A 24,690-nucleotide genomic window follows, 5' to 3' on the forward strand; every position below is an offset into this window, starting at 1 on the left:
TTTTAACCACCAGTTTTTGGTTTTGTTTTGGCAGGGGTTTGGGTTGTTAGAGCAATAACTAATCAAAATTCACGGTAAGCAGAAGAGCTAGGATTTAAAGTCAGGCAGTCTGGATCCAAGCTCACCCTCCTACTTACATTATATAACTTCCTCAGTTTCAAAGTAGACATGCAATGCTACTATACCATTTTCCTTTGTGCAAAAGACAGAAACCACATATGCTATTTCATATTACTGAAAATTTATAAAAGCTCGAAATACTAATTTTAATTTTTGTTTTCTCCTTCAAGTAAAATATCCAAAAAGTACACTGGAATTAGAACCAAATTACTAATACCACCTGTCCATTAAGTATTAGATAACAAAAAAGAAAAACTACATATACTTTCCTTGATATATTTATACTTCTTTCAATGTAAATAAATATTTGTGTACAGGATATCCTGATAAATTCTCTGTGTTTTACAAAATGTACTTATTTTTTATTAACTCATTCTCACTCTTACCTGATGCATTTTGCTTCCCAATTCACTGACATACAACACACCATATCATCTACCCACCTATATATACATCTATGCCCATATAGTTCCCTCGGTGGATCTTAGTTTCCACCTAGGGATGCAGCAATGATTAAACTGGAAGTTGAGACCACCACTCAGCCACTTTGGGCTTTCCATGCCAATGAATCAACAAAGGAAGAGGTTACGGAACTGACTGTGGTGACTGATCTTACTATGAAGAGAAAGCTACGTTGCTACTATACAAGAGGGGCTAAGAAAAAGTATGTCTGAAATGCAGGAGTTCCTCTGGGACACCACTTAGTATTTCCATGTAATGTGATTAAAGTCAGTAGAAACAATCCAGGCAAGACTTCTAATGACACAGACCCTTAAGGAATAAAGGTTTGAGTCACCCTACCAGGCAAGCAACCACAACCAGCTGAGGTACTTGCCAAGAACACAGGGAATGTGGAATGACAGGAGAAGGCAATCATAGATAGCAATTACAACCGCATGACTAGTTGCAGAAATGAACATTCTACTATTCGTTTTGATATAAGAAATCACTATACATATATATATATATATACACACACACACACACATATATATGTATATATAAACTTTTTATCTTTCTACAATCATCTAATAGTAGTTAATTTCATATCAATATTTAAGTTACAGGACATTAAGTAGAAAATGTGACTTAAGCAGAAAAAAAAATGAACCCAACTATGGATAAAGGAATTTTCTTTCCTATCTTAGGAAGAATATTTGTATGTTATCAGTTGGACAAAGGATAGTTGCATTATGTTCATCAAAAGCATAATTTTCCAATTGTCTTTGTAAGTTAAATATAATTAAAAGAGGGGTCTATAGGTGCCATGGTATCAAAGAATGGACTATGATGGCTTTTTATTGTCATCTTAGCTAGGCCGGAACTACATTTCTCCAAATTTCACTCCTTGCAAGGTTGCGAGTTAGGGTTGGCCTCAAAAGACATTCCCATGAAATTTAGAAAATAAAAGTGAAGAAACAGCCATATGTAGAACTTCAACATGAAGTCAGGTAGTTTTGTAGTTCTCACACATTGTCATGGATCTTTGGGCCCATAGTCATTGGCATGAGGCAGCAACTGGGCCCACAGCTCCCCTAGCTCCTGTTAGATCTCCTTCATTTTTCCAAGTAATACTAGGGCAGGTTGTGTGCAGCTCCACAACGGATCTTAGTTTCCACCTAGGGATGCAGCAATGATGAAACTGGAAGTTGAGACTGTGCCATACTTCCTGAAAGTTGTGGTGTGCCATACCTACTAATTATGCACATCATCAAAGTTGCAGGTTTTGAAGCAATGACAGAGCAATGAAGGTTGAAATTTGGGCTTACAGGTTCTAGCTATTTCCATAAGTTCCAAATGATCTTTGTATGTTTCAAAACCTTACTTCCCCCAACTTAATGTCTATCTTCCCTTCCCACATGTCATCCCTACTGACTTAAGCCTAGCACCACACTCAGGAGTGTATACCTAGATCCCACAATTCATTTAAAAAAAAAAAAAAAATCAATCACTACAATAATTTTACTTCTCTAATCAAACTCTAATTAATAAAGATGGAAATGTTATTTAGGATTAGACTACTGTAGAAAGGGCTGAATGTGTCCACCCTTCTCTTCTCCACCTCATATTACACCCAACTAAAAAGAAAAAGTTAACTATCATATATTGGGGGTTATCGTGTACCTCACTTTCCTTCTATCAGCAAAAATACTTTAGAATTTAACTGAAGAACATTAAGTTTCAAATGCATTTACTTTCTAAAGGAGCAAGTTCAAATTTAAAATCTACCTTTTTGGGACACCTGAGAGGCTCAGTTAGGCGGCAGACTCTTGATTTCAGCTCCGGTCATGATCTTGCAGTTCATGGGATCAAGCCCCACACTGGGCTCTGTGCTGATAGTGCACACAACCTGCTTCTGATTCTCCCTCTCCCTCTGCCCCTCCCCAGCTTGTGCTACCTTCTTATAGTTATATTCACATTAAAATAACAAAATAGATGCTGTCCAAATTCAAGAAAACTAAAAATCAACAACACCTTAATGTACTAGTATTTTTAATGACTACATTAATGTTAACTTTAGATGTGTGTTGAAAGCACAAAACAATAAATCTCTTAGAAGACGTATGTGCCATCTCTAAACCAATCCATTTAGTTCCCTCTTACACACACTTTTTTCTTTTTTAATCTGTTTAAAGGCAAATTTTTGTAGAATGAATCTAAAGGGTCCGCTGGACCTGAGCTGGTACCTAGCTAAACATTTAAACATAAATAGATATCCAACAGTCCAATCATGAACACAAATTTTGAAGACAGAAGCAGCTGCAACATTTACATTTTAGTACTTTTTCCACAAAGCAGAAATATTAAGAGAAGGTCAAAGACAATTGAAAAATGACTTTTTTTCCATTATTATCTGATCTATGTGTTCCCAATGCTGTCTATGAAGTCTGTGCTAAAAAGGGGAAGAAGGAACAGCAGTAGAAATATAGCTTTAATATAATCCCTTTCACCAGCTTTTGTAAACATTCTTTAGCTCCCAACTCTTCACTAAATTACTGATTTAGACCAAGTGTATGTAATTGAAGCAAGAGCAAACTTCTCTTACTCTAAAAATGTGTAATCCTAAAATAAGATGTGTGTTAAAAGCAACTATGCCTAAAGGCCTAATTTGAAATGAATGAAAATTAGTTTGTGAAGAATTCTAATAATGGTGGAGTAGCTTTTGTCTACTCCTAAAACTAACCCTTCCACAGATGTCAGTTATAAATTCTGTAGAAAATATTTCTTTAAAGTTTATTTATTTTGAGAGAGAGAAGCTACAAGCAGTGGAGAGGCGGGGGGGGGGGGGGGAGAGACAGAGACAGAGAGACAGAGACAGAGAGAGACACAGAGAGAGACAGAGAGAGAGAGACACAGAGAGAGACAGAGAGAGAGAGAGAGAGAATCTCAAGCAAGCTCTATGTTATCAGGGTGGAACCCAACGAAGGGCTCAAATTCAGGAACCGTGAGATCATGAATTGAGCCAAAATCAAGAGCTGGACGCTTAACCAACTGAGCCACTCAGGTACCCCTAAATTCTGGATAAAATAATTTTAAGAATGACTCAAAGATAAAACAAAGCAACTAAGAGCAGGTAGATATTGGGAAATTTGACTACTGAAAGAAAAGAAGTACAGTGTTCAAATTTATACAGCTTTTTTCAAAGGGCACTCCTCAACTGCAATAACACAAGTCCACTATACCTCAGGCAGAAAACTGAAGTTTTATTGAAGTTCATGGCCACAGAGTGGCTGAAAACTCAGAGAGGAAATTCAGTAAAGGAGTTAGCCATAGCAAGAGAAGCCTCAAAAACTAATATAAACTCTTCAAATTCTTCAAAAACAAAAAAACAAAAAAAACCCTTGAATTGTATATGCTTAAAGAAGATTCCAAGGAGCCCAGCGGAAAACAACTGGAAAGCTGAAAGAATTCAGCAGCAATGTCAGCTGCTTCCCATTGCAGAGACATGAGCTTGGAGTTTGAATCCAACCAAGTTACAAGGCATTAGAAAACACCTCAGGCTTTCTATAGACCCATCTTACTAAAATATAAGACCAAGCCTCCACAAGTTCAAGATGATCAGCCAGTAATTTAATCATACTCCCCAAAGGAAGATAAAGAGAATTTAGAGATGACATATCATCCACAATGTCCACTCTACAATTACAACTTTCTAGACATGAAAATAAGCAGGAAAATATGAGGTGCTGTCAAGGAGGGGGGGGGGGAAGCAGTTAAGAGAAAAATACTATGAAATAATTCAGAAGAGTGAACTAACAAGCAAGGATGCTAAAGCAGCTATTATAAATATGTTGAAAAACTTAATGAAGAATATGGTCACAATGGGACATCTCAGTGGATAAATGAAAATCGTTTAGGGGCGCCTGGGTGGCTCAGTCAGTTAAGTGTCCAACTTCAGCTCAGGTCATGATCTCACAGCTCGTGGGTTTGAGCCCCATGTCAAGCTTTGTGCTGATGGCTCAGAACCTGGAGCCTGCTTTGGATTCTGTGTCTCCCTCTCTCTCTGCCCCTCCTCCTCTCATGCTCTGTCTCTGTCTCTCTCAAAAATAAACATTAAAAATTTTTTTTTAAAAAGAAAAAAAATCATTTAAAAAAAAAGAACCAAGTGAAATACCAGAACTGAAGGGTATAGTATTTAAAAATGGGCTTAAAATATCAGCACCCCCATGTTCACTGCAGCAATGTTCACAGTAACAAAGACACGGAAACCTAAATGTCCATCAGTTGATGACTTGATAAAGGTGTATTTTATGTATGTGTATATCATAAAATGCATTCATTCAGTCAAGCAAAAGAAGGAAATCTTGCCATCTACAACAACATGGATGCAACCTGAAGGCACTGTGCGAGATGAAATGAATCAGAGAAAGAAATACCAAATAGTCTCACTTATACGTAAAATCTGAAAAAGGAGAACTCTCATAGAGAGTAAATTGGTGGTTGCAAGAGGCTGGGGTATGGGAGAAATGGGGAGACTTTTTTGAAGAGTAAAAACTTTCAGTTATAAAATGAATAAATTCTGAGAATCTCACGTACAGCATGGTGACTATAGTTAATAATCCCATACATATTATATAATTGAAAGCTGCTAAGAAAAAAACTTAAATGTTTTCACAACACACAGAAAATGTTAGCTATGTGAGGTGATGGATGTGTTAACTAACCTTACTGTAGTAATCATTTCATAATATATACATGTTTCAAACTATCATGCTGTACACCTTAAATTTACAAAATGTTATTTGTTAATTACAGCTTAATAAAGTTGAAAAATGAAAGAAAAGAAAAAAAAAGATTTGGGCAGGGATACTTAAAAGCAAATTAAAAAAAAACATAAAAAAGAGTCAGTGACCTTGAAGACAGAGCAGTAGAAATTATTCAATCTAAAGAACTGAGGGGAAAAGATTTTAAAAAGTTAACAGACTTAGAGACCTATAGTACAATTTTAAGCAGAATAACAAGAATCTCAAAAGGAGCGGAGACAGCAGAACAGGGAACGTATTTTTAAATAATGGTTAAAATGTCCCACATTTGGTGAAAAATATCAAATTACAAATCTGATAAGCTCAGCTAACTCTAAACATAGTAGCAGAAAAAAAAAAGGAAAAGAAAAAATATAAATCAAATTATTGAAAACTGACACAATGGAAACCAAAAGACAGTAAATATACATCTTTAAAGTAATTAAAAAGACTATCAACCCAGAATCTATATCCAGCAAAAATACTCTTAAAAAACATAAACATATTCAACTAAGACTCAAGACTTTATCAATTTATTTATGCATTATTCAATGTTAATGGAAGTTGTTCAAGCTGAAGGGAAATGACGTCAGTTGAAACTTAGATGTACACAGAAAGAAAAAGAAAGACAGAAAGAAAGGCAGACAGACAGAAAGAAAGAAAGAAAGAAAGAAACAAAGAAAGAAAGAAAGAGAAAGAAAGAAAGAAAACCTGAAATAATATGTAGGTATATACCAAGGACTATCTCATTTATTTTCTCTGAAATTCTTCAAGAGACTAGTGACTAAAGCAAACATAGAACTGTGCTGAAGCAAAAGATAACACACCAACAGCACAAAGGTCAAATATAATTATACTTTGTAAAGTTCTTTCATTTTACATGAAATAGCATGTTAGTGCAAAATAAAATGTAAAAGTTAATCATGAATACTGTAATTCCTAGAGCAACCACTAAAAAATTACAAAGCAGTTTAGCTTAAAAAGCCAATAGAAGATTTAAAATAGGGGCAACTGGGTGGCTCAGTTAAGCATACGACTCTTGATTTCAGCTCAGGTCATGTTCTCATAGTTTGCTGGCTCAAGCCCCACATCGGTCCCTTCACTAACAGCATGGAGCCTGCTTGGGATTCTCTCTCCCTCTTTCTCTGCCCCTCCTCCACTTGCTTGCAGTCTCTCTCTCTCTCTCAAACAACTTTAAAAAAATATTTTGGGTTTTGTGGATTATAGCCCTTGCAGTGGCTATTCTCTTATTGTAGTGTGAAAACAGCCATGGCAATATGGAAATGAATAGGCATGGCAGTGTTCTAATAAAACTTTACTTATAAAGGCAGGCAGAGGGCCATGGATCTGCCCTGTGGTTTGCTGATCTCTGATCTATATCTCTATAGGTTATTTTATACCCATTTCACTTTTTTTTTTTTTTTCAACGTTTATTTATTTTTGGGACAGAGAGAGACAGAGCATGAACGGGGGAGGAGCAGAGAGAGAGGGAGACACAGAATCGGAAACAGGCTCCAGGCTCTGAGCCATCAGCCCAGAGCCTGATGCGGGGCTCGAACTCACGGACCGCGAGATCGTGACCTGGCTGAAGTCGGACGCTTAACCGACTGCGCCACCCAGGCGCCCCCCCATTTCACTTGTTAAGAGAGGGGTATTGTAACTCCCAGCTATAATTGTAGATTTAATCATTTCTTCCTATAACTTTTATATCTATAACTTAATCAGCTTTTGCTTCATGTGTTTCCTTAATGCAGTTTTTGCCTCAGGCTCTCTGGTATTAGGTGGATTCTCATTTAGTATTGGTATGCCTTCTGGATGAATTGACCTTTTTACTTTTGATAATTCTTTACTGAAGTTAACCACCACCCCCTTTTTTTTTTTAATAAAAAGATTTTTCTTGGGGCGCCTGGGTGGCGCAGTCAGTTAAGCGTTCGACTTCAGCCAGGTCACGATCTCTGATGGCTTGGAGCCTGGAGCCTGTTTCCGATTCTGTGTCTCCCTCTCTCTCTGCCCTCCCCCGTTCATGCTCTGTCTCTCTCTGTCCCAAAAATAAATAAAAAACGTTGAAAAAAAAATTTTTTTTAATAAAAAAAAATAAAATAAAAAGATTTTTCTTAATGTTTATTTATTTTTGAGAGACAGACAGAATATAAGCAGGGGAAGGGCAGAGAGAAAGCGAGACAGAATCTGAAGCAGGCTCCAGGCTCTGAGCTGTCGACACAGGGCCCAAGAAGACACTCAAACTCACAAACCACAAGATCGTGACCTGAGCCAAAGTCAGATGTTTAACCAACTGAGCCACCCAGGCACACCTGAAGTTACATTTTTTTCTGTTATTAATGTAAGTACACAACTTCTCCTGTGTTTACTATTTACATTCATGATGTATGATTTTCATTATTACACTTTTAACCTGTTTTTGTTCTTAAAATGCATCTCTTATATACAGCATATATTTAGTGGACTTTATTTTCATTTTTAAAAATGTTTCCTTTTTTATTGAGATATGGTAAACATACAATGTTACATTAGTTTCAAGTGTACAATATAGTTATATGGCAAGTTTATGTTATGCTATCCTCATTGCAAGTATAGTTCATCTGTCACAATACTATTACAGTACCAAAAACTATATTCCCTATGCTGTACCTTTTATCCTTATGACTTAATGATTCCTTAACTGGAAGCCTGTATCTCCCAGTTTCTCTCACCCATTTTGCCTATCCCCTCACCCTCCACCCCTCTGGCAGCCATCAGTTCTCTGTATTTATGGGTTTGTTTCTGCTGTTTGTTTACTTATTTTTTTTTTTTTAGATTCCTCATATAAAAGACATATTTGGCATTTGTCTTTAACTTATTAGCATCCATGTTGTCGCAGAAGGCCAAGATCTCATTCATTTTTTTTCTTTAAGTATTTATTTTGAGAGAGAGAGTGTGTGTGGCCATGCGTGTATGCATGGGGGAGGGGCAGAGAAGGAGAGAGACGCAGGGAAAGAGGGAGAGAGAGAACCCCAAGCAGGCTCAGCGCTGGGGGGCTTGAACCACCAACCAAGAGATCATAACCTGAGCCGAAATCAAGAGATGGATGCACAACCGACTGAACCATCCAGGAACCCCTCATTTTGTTTTTTTAATATTAAACCTACTTATATAGCAATTTCTGTCTTTGGAGTTTTAGGAAACATTGTATTTAACAATATTTATATGGTTGAATTTAAGTCTGTTATTTGCTACGTGTGTTGTATTTTTTTAATCAAGTCTGTTGTTTGCTATGTGTTGTATTTTTTTAACCTGTTTTCTTCTCCCATCCTTTACTGTCACCTTTTATGTTACGTATTTTTTAATATTTTATTTTAAATATTTTTATGTTTGTTTATTTTGAGACTGAGTGCAAGCAGGGGATGGGCACCCCTAAAATATTTTTTATATACAAAGAAAAAGTTTTGATTATGATATAGATGACTTAAACACTATTAACCAATCTGACCCAACTGTATCATAGAGCATATACTGCATCATAAAATGAGTCTCAAATTTCAAAAGGCAGAAATTTTAGAGTATGTTTTCTGACCCCAACAGAATCATATTAGCATTCAACTATAAGAAACTATCTATGAAAACTCAAAATACCTGGAAAATCAAGCAACATGTTTCTAAATACTCCATGAGTCAAAGAAATCACAAAGAAATTTAGAAAATATTTTTAACTGATAATGAAAATACAATATGTAAACATTAAACACGCAATTAAGCAATGCTTAGAGGAGAAAGGATAGCTTCAAGTGCTTATATTTAAACACAAAGTCTTAAGTTTAAATGTCTAAATTTCCACATTTAGACATAAAGCCAGAAAAGGGGCACCTGGGTGGCTCAGTCAGTTGGGCATCCGACTTCATTCAGCTCAGGTCATGATCTTGTGGTTCATGAGGTTGAGCCCCGCGTCGGGCTCTGTGCTGACAGCTCAGAGCCTGGAGCCTGTTTCGGATTCTGTCTCCCTCTCTCTGCTCCTCCCTCTCTCTCCCCCCCCCCTCCCTCTCCCTCCCTCTCTCTGCTTCTCTCTCTCTGTCTCTCTCTCTCTCTCCCCCTCTCAAAAATAAAGCTTAATTTTTTTTTCAAAAAAGCCAGAAAAAAATATTAAACCAACAGAAAAAAGAATGACAGAATTATCAAGATAAAACCAGAAGCCAACCAAAAGCTGTGAAAAGAAATAACATTACTAAGCCCTAGCATGAATGACGAAGAACAGAAGAAAGTAAAATACAAACTACCAACATCAGGAATAAAAGACCAATCATGACAAATCCTGCAGGCATTAAAAGGATCACAACGGAAAATTATAAACCATATGCCAAAAGATTTGACAACTTAAATAACCCACAAACTGCTTGACTTTGGCTCAGGTCATGATCTCACAGTTCGTGAGTTCGAGCCCCACACCAGGCTCTATGCTGACAGCTGGGAGCCTGGAGCCTAATTAGGATTCTGGGTCTCCCTCTCTGCCCCTTCCCTGCTGGCACGTGCTCTCTCTTGCTCTCAAATATAAAATTTAAAAAAAAAAAGCATCATAAACCGTATTTATCAAGAACACAGACATCCTTAACAAAACAAACCCAAAAACAGGTAAGTGGACAAAACATCATGATCATGTAAGCTTATCCCAGAAATGCAAGATTGGTATCACTTTCAAAAATCAATAAATAGGGGCACCTGGGTGGCTCAGGTCATGCTCTTGCGGATTGTGAGTTCAAGGCCTGTCGGGCTCTGTGCTGACAGCTCAGAGCCTGGAGCCTGCTTCGGATTCTGTGTCTCCTCTTCTCTCTGCCCCTCCCCTGCTCATGCTCTGTTTCTCTCTGTCTCTCAATAATAAACATTAAAAAAAACTTTCCTTTAGAAAAAAAAAATCAATAAGTATATTTCACCAAAATAAATAACAGAATAAAGAATAAAAGCCATACAATCATCTCACTAAATACAAAAAAAGGGGGGGGGGGGGATGTGTGACAATATTTAACACCCATTCATAATTTAAAAGTTTCAGTAAAACAGGGAGTATCTTCCATCTGATTTCTTTTAATCTACAAAAAAACCCACTGCTGACATCCTATTTTATGGTGAAGGACAATGTTTTCCCTTAAGATCAGGAACGAGACAAGGATGTCCATTCTCACCATTGCTCTTTAACATTAGACTGAAAATGTGAGATGGTGCAATAAGGCAAGACAAAGAAAAAGCTTGTAAGATGAGGAAAGAAAGGAATAAAACGGTCTTATTCACAAATTATCTGACTATTTTTGTAAAGAAAGTCCTAAAGAATCTACAAAGAGTCCTGGAACTAAACGAATCTGAACTCAATTTAAAGTAACTATGGCATTTTTGTATACAAAGAACATTTACAAAATTTCATTTGTAATAGCATCAAAAAGATTTTTAATACATGTAAGATCTCTACAGAGAACATTAAAATGTTACTGTCTAAAAAAAATTTTTAATGTTTTATTTAGTTTTGAGAGAGTGAGAGACAGAATGCGAGCAGGGGAGGGGTGTGGACACAGAATCTGAAGCAGGCTCCAGGCGCTGAACTGTCAGCACAGGGCCTGACGCAGGGCTCGAACCCACGAACTGTGACATCATGACCTGAGCCAAAGTTGGACACTTGACCAACTGAGCCACCCAGGCGCCCCTAAAAGATTTTTTTAATATTTATATTTGAGAAAGAAAGAGCGCAAGCAGGCAAGGGGGCAGAGAAACAGAGACAGAATCTGAAGCAGGCTCCAGGCTCTGAACTGTCAGCACAGAGCCCAACACGGGGCTCCAACTCACAAGCAGTAGGATCATGACCTGAACCGAAGTCAGACACTTAATGGACTGAGCCACCCAGGTGCCCCAAAATGTTACTTTTTATTACATGTATATAAATTAACACATTAACATAACATCACATTATATGATTGATATGTTAACACATTAATATGTAAAAATCCACTTTAATAGGTTGATGTAGAGATCTTCCACACACGTTTACAACACATGTTAAAGATGAACTAAATAAAAGGAGAGATATACAACTGTATTAGTCATCTCTGTGTAAGAAACAATCCCAAAACTTAACAGCTGAAACAAAATTATCTCAGTTTCTAAGGGTCAGGAATCCAGAAGCAGCTTAGCTGGTGAGTCTGAATCAAGGGTCTCTGATGAGACTGTAGTCAAATAAATAATAGTCAACTGAAGGCTAGAGGAGGATCTGCTTCTAAGGTCACTCGAGGCTATTGGCAGAAAGCCCCAGTTCTTTGTCACGTAGATGTTAGGAGACAATAATCCATGGGACCTACATTTCTGCACATTTTGCAACTGAGGATGGACTGCCCTTTGTTCTAAACTATGTTTCAAAGGTATCTATAAAATGAACAGACTTAGAAGATAAAGAAAGTCACCTCCAAAGCAAAGAGCAGGTATGCTTACTGCACATCTAAAAATATCCAGTTTTGGGGTGCCTGGGTGGCCTCAGTAGGTTAAAAATTTGACCCTTGATTTTGGCTCAGGTCATGATCTCATGGTTTATGAGATCAAGTCCCACATCAGGTTCCATGCTTGGGATTCTCTCTCCCTTGTTCCCTCTCCCTCTCTCTCTCTGTCCCTCTCCTTGTTCATGCTGTCTCTCAAAATAAACACTTAAAACATAAAAAAAATAAATAAAAATATCCAGGTTCCCCGTGTCCAAAGTTCCTCTCCTGAAACATAGCCCACTGCATATGTAGGTGTCATCTTCATGTTACCAGGTGTGAAATGGAACTCAAGGAACTGGTGCAAAAATGCCAAAACCCTAGCTACTCCTCCTGTAATTGTGACAGTCTTTCCAATCTGACCCAGGGGCCTCATGTCTTTTATCAGCACCCATGAAACTGTAGTAAGCTAACTTGAGAGCTTGCAAGTAAGGTAAAAACTCAGACCCTTCACGGTCTTGACATTAGGTCTCTCTACAATATGGCATCTGGTTTTTTCTACAGTGAGTGATGAGGAAAAGACCAGTAACAAGCCACTGTATCTTTTTTTAACCTAATTTTAGAAGTGACATACCATCACTTTTCCCATACCCTATTGATCATACACATCAACCCTAATCAATGTGCAAGTTGGCCTATGAAACAGTGCAAATACCAGACAGGGATCAATGGGAACCATGTGAGAGGCTAACTACCACATTCAATATTGGTACAGATCAGTTTTCCCTATATATATCTACAGAGCAACACAATCCCAATCAAAATCCCAAAAGACTTTCTTTTTATAGAAATTGAGACCCTGAAACACAAAAGAGCCAGACCGGCCAAACAATGTTGGAGGATTCACACTATTTGATTCCAAAAGTTATGGTAATAGAGACACTGTGACACTGGCATAGGAGAAACAAATAGATCAATGAAACAGAATGGAGTCCAGAAATAGATCTACACATATAAGTTCAAAGGATTCTGAATAAAGACACAAAGGCTAATCACTGCAGCAAAGAAAAGGTGTTTCGTTTTTGTTTTTTTTTCCAAACAATGGTGTTGGAATTGGATAAATGTATTTTTTTTTTAATTTTTTTTTTCAACGTTTATTTATTTTTGGGACAGAGAGAGACAGAGCATGAACGGGGGAGGGGCAGAGAGAGAGGGAGACACAGAATCGGAAACAGGCTCCAGGCTCTGAGCCATCAGCCCAGAGCCTGACGCGGGGCTCGAACTCACGGACCGCGAGATCGTGACCTGGTTGAAGTCGGACGCTTAACCGACTGCGCCACCCAGGCGCCCCTAAATGTATTTTTAAAAATGAACTTTAACCTCCTACTTCACACCATGCAAAATAATTCAAGATGGATCATGGCCTTATAGGTAAAGGTTACGACTATGAAACTTCTAAAAGAAAGCACAAGAAATTATTTTCATGACTTTTGGATAGGCAAAGCTTCTTACGACTCAAAAAACGTAATCTATTTTTTTTCATTTTTTTAACGTTTGTTTATTTTTGAGAAAAACAGAGACAGAACATGAGCGGGAGAGGGGCAGAGAGAGAGGGAGACACAGAATCTGAAGCAGGCTCCAGGCTCTGAGCTGTCAGCACGGATCCTGACATGGGACTCAATCCCATGAACCCGAGATCATGACCTGAGCCAAAGTCGGACGCCCAACAGACTGAGCTACCCAGGCACCCCAAAAGGCATATCTATTCAAGAAAAAACTTGATTATTTAGACTTTGTCAAAATACACTATTAAAGAAAAAACAAGACAAACTACAAATTAGGAGAAAATACTCTTAACACATTGATCTGACAATTTGTATCCAGACTATATTACACACCAATAAAAAGATAACCAATTTTTCAAACACGCAGAAAACTTGGAAGACAAATTCACAAAAGAAAATACACTAATTATCAATAGCTGTATGAAAAGCTACTCAACATCATTAGCCACCAAGGAAATCCAAAATAAAACCACAATGAGAAACCATTTCATACCTTATAAATGGCTAAAATTAAGACTGATTATCCAAATGTTGGCAAGAATGTAGAGCAACTAGAATTCTCATATATTCATGGTGGGAATATAAAGTAGAAAATCACTTTGAAAATGTGGGAATTTCTGACATAGTTAAACACACATCTGCCTATAAACTCACAATTCCATTCCTAGGTATTTACTCAAGAAAAATGAAAACAACTGTTTGCAAGAAGACACGCATAGGTCTTATTCTTAATGGTAAAAAACTGGAAGCAACTCAAATGTTCATCAACAGAAGAAAAGATAAACTGTGGTATATTCATCCAATTTAATTTAATTAAGCAATAAAAAGAAAAACTGATATATTCCACTTCATGGATAAATCTGGAAATGCTAAGCAAAAGAAGCTAAATGCAAAAAAGCACACTGCATGAACACAGAACAAAACTAATCTACCTTGTTAGATATCAGAGTGCTTGGGGAAGAGGGAACTGGATAAAAAAGGCAAAGAGGGAACCTTTTGGGATGACAAAAATGCTCAATATCATCTTTTGGGCACTGGGTATTGACCTCATCAAAGTGAGATCTGTACATTTCACTGTATTTAGTTTACACCTTAATATAAATATATGTAAATACAGAACATAAATATATAGAATATATAATACATATATAAGTATATCAAAAATAAATTTAAAAACAATTCATGAGCTCACTGTATTAATTTTCCCTTTTTCCACCTAGTCTTGGGTTGTCCAGACTTATATCTAGCGTATATATACATACATTTGTGTGTATTCAGTAAATATTAATCATCTACCAGTGCCAAATATTCTGCTAGGTTCCAAAATAACTATAAGTTCATGGCCTCAAAGGTTAACCGTATAAGGGCAAAAAACACACAAATAAGAACACATGACATGACGGTTTCCATTATAAAGGTATACACAGGGTCTTGTGAGAAGGGGAAAAGAGCACAACACGTTGCCCAAAAGAAGAGTCATGTATCAGAAAAACCTTTCCATTAGGTAGAGGATGAAAAGCAGGTGTTTGGACATGTGAACAAGCAGGAATGACCACTGCACGAAGAGAAATACCACACGTAAAGACAGAGAGACAAAAGGTCCAACACAGTAGGGAGCTATGAGCAGTGTTTTGGGAGCTGAGCGAGCCTAACACAAAGTGACATGAAATGCTGGCAAGGCAGGTAGGTACCATGCCAATACTAAGATACTTGGATTACAAAGGGCGTGAAGAGCCACTGAAGAGTTTAAAGCAAGGAAATGACACACTCAAATTCATGATTAGAAATATCACTCTGTTGGGGCGCCTGGGTGGCGCAGTCGGTTAAGCATCCAACTTCAGCCAGGTCACGATCTCGCGGTCCGCGAGTTCGAGCCCCGCGTCAGGCTCTGGGCTGATGGCTCAGAGCCTGGAGCCTGTTTCCGATTCTGTGTCTCCCTCTCTCTCTGCCCCTCCCCCGTTCATGCTCTGTCTCTCTCTGTCCCAAAAATAAATAAACGTTGAAAAAAAAATTAAAAAAAAAAAAAAAAGAAATATCACTCTGTTAATAGTCTAAGAGATAGCCTAGAAGGGAGTGATGGTGTAAGCAGATACCTGTCAGAAGACAAATGCATGCAAACAAGCAAGTCATGTTTACACTTACTAAACCAACCAATGGCACAGGGACTGAAGAGAAATTTAAGAATCCCCAAATGGACAGAAAATAATGGGTAAAGATTAAAATCAGAGAGTTCACAGGAAAAAAAAATAATATAGAGGGCTCTTAACCATATGAAAAGATGCTTGGCTTCACTTGTAAGAGAAATATTAATTAAAACTACACTGAGATACCATTTTTCGCCTATCGTATTGGCAAAAATCCAGAAAGCTTGATTATACACTGTGTTGGCAAGGGTATAGGGAAACAAGTATTCTCATATACACGTTATTGTTACAACGTCTATGAAACACAGTTTAACAATATCAAAATTATACCTGTTATATTCTTTGACCCAGCAATTCCACTTCTAGGAATTTATCCTACAGACACATGGGCATATGTACACAATGATATATGCAACAGTGTTGCTTGATGCAAGATTCTTATAATTTTTATAACAGTAAACACTGGAAACAATACAGCTGTCCACCAATGGGCTTTAAAAGAAAATACTTTATTCCGCCTTCTTTTAAATTATTTTATGATAACTGGTGTTTTATACTACCAGTTAAATTGTGGTTCATAAGTAAAAAGGAACAGCAGCTTTTGAAAAGTGGAGAGAAGTAGAGAGCGTGCATAAGCAACTAGCACTTTATACACTGCTGCGTTAAGATCTCCAAGGTATATTGTTCAGTGGGGAAAAAAAAAAGTAAAAGGTGGGGCACCTGGGTGGCCCTGTTAAGAGTCTGATTTCAGCTCAGGTCATGATCTCAAGGTTCGGGAGTTTGAGCCCCATATCAGGCTTCGAGCTTATAGTGCCAGAGCCTGCTTAGGATTCTCTCTCTCTCCCTCTCTCTCTGCTCCTCCGCCTCTCACTTTCTCTCACTCTCTCTCAAAATAAACAAACTTAAAAAAAGAGAGAGAGAGAGAAAGTAAAAGGCAAAGCAGTTAGTTTCCAACACTAATGTAAAACATCTGGGGGCAGGAGGAGGGGAAAAGAGAAAGATGGGATAAATGTACTTATTAACGGCTGTATTTTTTAAATCCCCAGAAGGATATGTAAGAAATCAATAACGTGAGTAAACTACTGTAGAAATTTGGGAACTAGACAGACGGGAAAGGCTATGAATAAGAAACTTTTGATTGTGTATCTTTTTTCCTCTTTTTGCTGTTTCACTTTTGAAGTACTAATATGCATACAGTATTTATTTTTTTAAAAAACCTTTGCATCGGGCTCTGTGCTGACAGCTCAGAGCCTGGAGCCTGTTTCAGATTCTGTGTCTCCCTCTCTCTCTGCTCCTCCCCTGTTCATGCTCTGTCTCTCTCTGTCTCAAAAAAAATAAACGTTAAAAAAATAAATAAATAAATAAATAAATACCTTTGAAAATACTGTATCAGAATCAACAAGATTTGGTAATTCATTGGATATGAGAAGTAAAGGAGAAAGATCAAGAAGACTCCAGGTTTCTGACTTGATAACAAATCTAGTCATCCCTTACAACTTAAAAAAAGGTATCTGTGTTATTAACCCAGACAGGATGTTAAAGGGTAGAGGTAGAGGAAAGCAATTCAGTTCTGAATATGTTGTAATGGAGGTACTGTGTCCAATACAGTATACAAGAAAAAGAAGACAGGATATTTAGGAGAGAGGTCAGGGATATAGTTCATAGTAGAAGCCCTGGAAGAAGAAAACATTTTTATCAGCCTAATTTGTCTAGGAACTATTTACTCAATAAACCCAATTAAATCAGAAAATAAACGAAAAATGCAATTCAAAGAGACAACATAAGGCCACATATTCATATCCTTTTGTCACAGACATCAACCTCTCACTAAAACTTTACTTAATGCATTTAGATAAATTCCCAAATACAACAGATTAGAAACATCAAAAAAGACCATGGATGAAGCTACCAGAGGCAACATTTGGCAGGAGCATGAGGCAGCAAGAAATGATGATGATGATGGTACCACCAATACCTCAAGAAGTATAGCATTCTTCAAGGGCTCTTCTTAGGAGTCAAGGTCTCATATTTTATCATCTAAGACTTGGCCAAAAAGTCCCTCACTTCAAGAGGTTTTTCATGATTCCTGTACTCTCAGCTTGACATGATTAATCAATTTCCTTTTATCAAATTCCCAATTTCAGATATTTTGTTTACACCTTCCTGAAAACACTTTATTCTGCCTTGTTTTCAATTATTTTCTAATTATAACTGGTATTTTATACAACCAGTTTCTTTCTTCCTACTTGAATATACATTTCATAATTGAAAAAATATCTTTTATTTTTATATTTTGGAGCATGAATTTCTTGTATAGTATATAACATATACCATTTAACAAACAATTTTCCATCTTGGCCTTCTCTAAAGTGATATGAATGGACTTTGCACAAATACAGTATCCCTGCACCAACTTCTAATGGTTTTTTGGTTGAGTACTTACCATCTTGGCACCAGGGTAAGCATTTGGTCTGACTTATCCGCCCCCCACCCAAAAAAAAAAAAAAAAAACACAACAACAACGAATGAGATTAGTGGTAATAGGAGGTGACAACTAACACGTTTGGGGTTTCTCTCATGGGAGATAAAAACGTTCTACAATCAGATTGCAGCGATGGTTGCATAAACTTGTGAATGTACTAGAAAACAATTGTACACGTTCATTCAGTGAATTATACTGTATGTGAATTATAGCTGAATTAAGCTGTTTTTAAATGTGAGATATCTATTATCGCACACTTTACAGATTCAGAAACTGAGGCTTAGCAAAATTAGTAATTTGCCCATGGTGACAAAGCTAGCTAGTAATGGAGACAGAATAAAAACCTAAGTCAAGTCTACAGGCTTAACCACCAAGCTCTTTTGCCTTCCTTAGAAAGGGCTTTGCTCATCAAGCATTACATCAAATGCCTACATATGCTCCACTGCTGTTCAAGTCTTAAATGCTACTGACCTTCCAAACTCCCAACTAGAACTACAAAGCTTTGACCCCAATTATATTATATCATAAAGGGAGAAGAGAAGGAAAGTCAATAGCCAAAAAGAAATTTACCAAAGAGACAAAGAAAAAAAAAGTGCTCAAGACTTGTATTTCAAAGCTTGCCATTTTGAGCATAAAACTAAACGAAAGCCTTGAAATAGCTGGATTGCTACTACCAAGAGTTGGTGGGCAGGCCTAGTTCAGTTGAGCTGGGGTTAACTACGGGCTTCCCGGATTAATTCTACCTAGACCAGGGTTTCTCATCCTTGGAACTATTGATACATTGGGCCAGATAATTTTTTGTTGTGGAGCGTTGCCCTACACAATGTAGGGTGTTTAACATCCCTGACCTCCACCCACTAGATGCCAGTGGCACCACCCTCCCCCATTCCCCCAGTTATGATAGCCAAAATGTCTCCAGACCTTGCCAAATGTCCTGGTGTGAGACACTGGGGAGGGAAGGGGTGTCCCAAACACCCCCATTTGAGAACCACTGGCCAAGGCTAGAGGTAATGATGAAAAAGGACTAGCTACCTGATGTTAACTAGCATGTACGGTAACTTTAGACAAAAACTTTAACAGCTTTGTATCTCTGATGTACAAAAATTGTACATATTTAAGGTATGCAACCTGATGTTTTGATACTATGCACATGCACTGTGAAAAGATCACCACAGTCACATTAATTAACATCACTTACACATGGTTATCATTTGTGATTGGGGACAGAGGGGGTGACAGACAAAAGCCCTTTAAACCTATCACTTCCCAAGGCTACAAGGAAAAAAAATTCATTAAAAAAAAAAAAAACTGTGAAGCTGGGGGTGAGGGTGGTATGTAGGGATTAAACAGGAACAAAGTCCATGTAGTCCTGCCAACATCCCCTGATTTCTGTACAGTTCAGCATGTAAGGCCTCTGACACCCTAGGAGAATATCAACTACAGAAAGGTACTACTAAACATCAGAAAATAGATCTAAAGGATGTAAGAAATGAGAACTGCTCCCTTTGACTGGTTTGAAGCAAAATCAGTTTCCCTTATAATTAAAACTAAGTGTCCCTCATCTCTGGAGGAACTCTTGAAATAACAAGGTCAAGGTTGCTACCCCTGCCAGGGAACAGGAGCAAACGAAATGACAGCACAGTAAAAACCAAATGACAATTGAAGGTGGAAGGCAGTAGTGAGACAGGAGAAGCAGACAGAAGACAGAGCTGGCCCTATACAAAATTTATTTGCCCTCTCAAATCTCCCTTCCTGCCTTTATACACCTTGTTAACACCAAGTTAAGGGCTCTCAATATGCTCAATGTTGGCCCTTGGTCGTTCAAAGTCTAGCACTGTAGTAGTCTCTCCATTCAGAGCAATGCCCCCCTCAAGGTGCCACAGGCTCTAAAAATATTATAACTCTCTAAAAATTGCACCTCTCTCAGTTCATTTTAGACGAGGGAGGGGGAGAAAGAGTCAAGTAAAACAAGCTCCATCTAAAGTATGTGCTACAAGTAACTTCTGGCCAATAAACATATACCCCCCCAAAAAAAGAAAAAAGAAAGTGATTACCCTCACTCATAATCAAAGAAATGCAAATCAAAACAAGATAAAAATTTCGTATCAAATTGGCAAGGAGCATAAGGTTTAATAAAGTCCAATGTTGGTGAACATGTAACAGGCATACTCATAAACCACTGGTCAGTGTAAATTGTTACAATCTAAACACTCGAAAGAAAACATCATGATACATCCTCATAAAATAATCATTTTTAATTATGTTGATCTATATGTGCCAATATGAAAACTGCTCTGTGACATTAGCTAGGCAAAAAAGTAAATTGCAGTTGAAAAAAAATGGACGGCACAATATAATACTATTTGTATAAGTTTTTTGAAAAATAAACTCTCTAGAAACGATTAACAGTGGATTGCCTGTGGGGGGGGGGGGGGGGAGGGAGGACAAGTAGCTTTTATTTTTACTTTTTTGTGCCATCAGAATGTTTATCATATACATGTATAACTTTTAACCTAAAGTATAAAATTACTTAAAGTCCTCTAAGCCCCACAACCTTAACCACGACTCTCACCATCAACTATCCACACACAGCCCCTCCCCCATCTCCATATCAGAAGGTTGACTAAAATTGCCTGACTGAATTTCAGCTAGTAGAGGATATCTTGTGGAAATAGATTTTGGGTATACATCTGGGGCTTTTCGTTAAGATCTCTTCACTCTAAAACCACTTCTGAGATGAAAAAGAAAAAGAATCCCTACACTGCCCAAAGCACCACAAACTCTCATTTCCTATTGCGCCCCCCCCCCCAACCATCCTCTCCTAGAAAGAGGCAATGCTTATGGTTATTACATTCCCTCTTCCTATCAGTTTTATATTTAGTGTTGGCTAATTTCATTCTCCCACATAAAGAAGAGCAACCTCAATTGTTACTCAAAGAAGCCTTAACAGCAGGGATCTTACTGTCCGGTTCTCAGTTCCCACCACCTTGGTGCAGGTGGCCAACCAGTACCCTAAACTTCTACAAGGCAAGATCTCAGTCCTTGTTATTGCATCATCTCTGGCACTCTGCATATGGGAGCTTAACATTTGTTCATTTTAACTGAATCAGGTTAAAGCATTCTCTGTCAAAGGGAGAGGCAGGTTAGAGGAGTACTTCCAGGTCATGGCCCTTTAAAGATGCTTCCTGCTTTAACCAGTCTTCCTCCAGTCCCCTTAGCCACTTAGAAGTTTTGCAACTAAACTAAGCACTTCTAATTACTGCCTATTATTAACGCCTAGTCGTTAGAACACAATAACTATTACAGATATGTTTAAATATCTCAGATTAATGGCTTTAAGCAACTAAATTTTGCTCATCTGAGTTTAATCTTCATAATTTTCTCCCTGTGCATGATCATCCCTCCCACCTAAAACATGTACAGTCTCAAAGCAACAAACCTACCCTATTTTTGCACTAGTGAGAAATGGCTAAAAACCCTTTTCATTTATAGGGGAAAATGGTTATAATCAGCTTCATAACATTATAATGTGAGGAAGAGCAGACCTCTACACGCTGAGGAGTCAAAACTGAGAACCATTTGCCAGCTTCTTAAATATGCTTCAAAAGTAAATACATTTTCAGAGAAAATACTGGGCTTACTTTTAAACTAAGTATTTCTGGAATTTTTAACATTTCCAAACAGGAATACTCAAACCAAACACAATTTTATCCAAATATCTATTTTAACTGGAAGTGACAAATGACTGGTGTAGCAAACGGAGTTTAAAAGTGAAAAAAATACAGTCATACACATCCATCTTATAACAAAATAAAGTTCAATACTAACCTCAAAATCACCCTGGCTTACAAGTTTCAAGAAGAATAAATGAATGCCATGTCAAGTAACGTTGCACAACGAAAGATCAACTAACTCCAGAAAAGAGACATGCAAAAGGTTATCTTCTGAGACAACTTAAGTGGACTGAATGCCAGATAAAAATTATTAAAACCAGACTCTGAAACAGATGTTAACCTTGAAATATTACTTCTTGATTGAATGAATGGAGAAGGGAATGAAGAATAATATGCTATCTGGCAGGAATTTTAAATATTACTTAAATCCTAAACAAAACAATACAGACCATATAGAAGCTTCTAAGCTTCCATGAGAAACTAAGAGTTACCCCAATTCCACCATATGAATATGACTGTGACTTTGGATAAATTACAATCTGAACCTAATTTCTCATGCATATCATAACTAAGGTGATGATCATCTTTAAGTTTCTTTATAGCTCTCTAACACTAACAAAGGAAACATAAATTTATTCTTTGCTAACTTATATACAGTACTTGCCATCCAAGCCAAATCACAGTTAAATTGTTAGTTCTAGGCACCTATGATCAAAAAAGTTGCAATGAGGAAGTCAAAGGACAATCCTAATTCTTCAAGAGGGAAAAGCAAAAAAACAAAAACAAAAACAAAACACAACTTCCCAAAATATTCCCTTCCTCATAAAGTATCATTCCTCATCAGGGCAAGTTCTAATACAGGGTATCACTTTATTGTTAGGTTTACCAAGTTATCGATAAAGTCAAGTCCTCAAAATGTTACTCTTTGTGACTGTTAAAGCTGCAGAACAATTTTTAAGTAAACTTAATAAAGCAACTTCTATCAACAGCCAGCTCAGACTACCTGTCAAATAACCTTAGCAACATTTCATGACATCTCATGACAAGAATCACTGTCATCACATTATCTCCCGCAATTCCTGGAAAAAGTGAGGGAAAAGACAGACATAATTAGACAGGAATAAAAGCAACAGGAAGAATACAAAAGCTGCTGTGAAAACAAAGCTCATACAAGGAGAATCAATCTCAAGAAAAGGAGAAAATAATAAAGAGCACAAAAGTTCTTTAAAACGAAACACCAATCCAAATACTACCTTGTCATTTAAAATATTTAACCCCTAAGGTAAAACCCAGCTGCAAAAATGGTAATTTTTTAAACAGCAAAAAAAAAAAAAAAAGAAAAAAAGGCAAAAAAATTAGCTACTTCAGTAATCAAAGGTGTCAAAAGTGCACCTTTTCTCTATGTATTTGCAAGTTTATTTCAAAGGAATAACGTTCGGACCTAAGATGTGTTTTTTATAGTTAAGTTTTTGAGAATACATCTAACATAAGTCCCATGTTGAAACTTTCACCTACATATTCACCGGTATAAATTTTAATTAGGTTTTCTGCTATCACCAGGTGATACAAGATTAACTGTTCCACAAACTGACCTGCATACAACCATGGGAATGCTCATCTTACTGTTCCTAAAAATGCTTAACATCTCTGACAAATGTGCTGCATATATGAAGTGTCCTTTCCAGCCCTTATTTTGCTTAATACCATTTTTGTGTTTTTAACTATTTTACTTATTACGTAAGTTAATACGAAAAATGCTCTAGCTTGGAACTTTACAGGGGTCAGTTGAGAACAATGATCGTATTGCCATGCAAGTTTGAAATAATTGTAATTTATTTACAGCTCGCTCTTACAATCACGCTTGAATTTTTAAAGTTTATTAGGAAGACAGTAGAAGACTCCCAACTCACTAAAGACCTATGGCCAGCCTTCGAAATTAAAGGCTGTATCCCAAGTTTCCTAAACTAGTAAGGGTAGGGTCGTTCAGGACAGCACTGCCCATCCATCACTTCATAATAAAAGTGTGAAAACAGCGTTCAGAGCACATCCTTCAAAGCAAAATAAAGGGTTCTCTTTTACCGGGTTAGTTAGGATTCTTAAAACGTGTGTTGAAAGGGTAGCAACCTGCTCTTTCAAACCCTTCCCGGAGTTTACGCGTTCCCCGGGAAGGAAGGCAGTAACAAGGCAAGTCTGAAGGCGAGGCACCGCATTTCAGGGTTCAGATCCACTCCCTCAAAATAACTGTACTTCTGCTTGGCGCAGCTTGAACGTACGTACCAAAAAACAACAGCGGCAACATACAAGATTTTTCTTCTGACCAAAACTTTTCAAGTGTCACTAAGATAACAGCGCAAAAATGTTAACTATTTCCAACTGCACACCATTTTCATTGTCACTCCAACTCCAAGGCTTCCTAAAGGAAAGCCAGAACCCAGTTGTCGCCCAGGAGGAGTCTCTCCAGCCAGTACTTGCGCTCTCGCTCCACCAGGTCCTCAGGTTCCCCCAGCACCAGCTCCGAGAGCGCGGGTAGCGCGCTTTATGTCCGACGATTGGCAAGTAACAGTGCAAAAATGTCACTCTGGCAGCCCGTTTCCTCGCCCGGAGCAAAGGGCTGGGCGGCGCGGGCGAGGCGCGCGGGGACCCGGCGAAGGGGCGAAGGCGCCCGAGGCCCGCACGCCGCCCGGGGTTCAGCCCGGACCCGCGCTCCCCACCCCTCGCCCGGAAGGGGGAAAACCCGCCAGCGGGAGGATTCAACAGGAGCACCGCGCCGCCCGCCTGCCGCCCGGGAAACAGCCGCCGGCCGGCCGGGACGCGGGGGGAGGGGCGGAGGCGGAGGCGGCGGGGCGCGGGCGACCCGGCTGCGGGGCGCGGACCCCCGCCCGCGCGCAAGGTCACCGCCCGCCGCCACCGCCGCCGCGGGCGCCCCGGCTGGGGCCAGGGCGGCAAGTTTAATTTCCAGAGGCTGCGACTGAGCCCGCGGCGTGGAGGGAGCGCGCCGGCGGCGGGGCCCTCCCCACCCCCA

General features: G+C 38.3%; 1 protein-coding gene across 5 annotated transcripts in view; it reads right to left on the minus strand.

Annotated features, from left to right (window-relative positions):
* Positions 1 to 24,690, minus strand: part of PDS5B (PDS5 cohesin associated factor B) — a 194,950-nt gene that overhangs the window by 169,914 nt on the left and 346 nt on the right. The window lies entirely within an intron of this gene.

The sequence above is a fragment of the Puma concolor genome, chromosome A1 (genome assembly GCF_028749965.1).
Source record: "Puma concolor isolate L17-30 chromosome A1, mPumCon1.1.hap2, whole genome shotgun sequence".
Classification (NCBI taxonomy): Eukaryota; Metazoa; Chordata; class Mammalia; order Carnivora; family Felidae; genus Puma; species Puma concolor.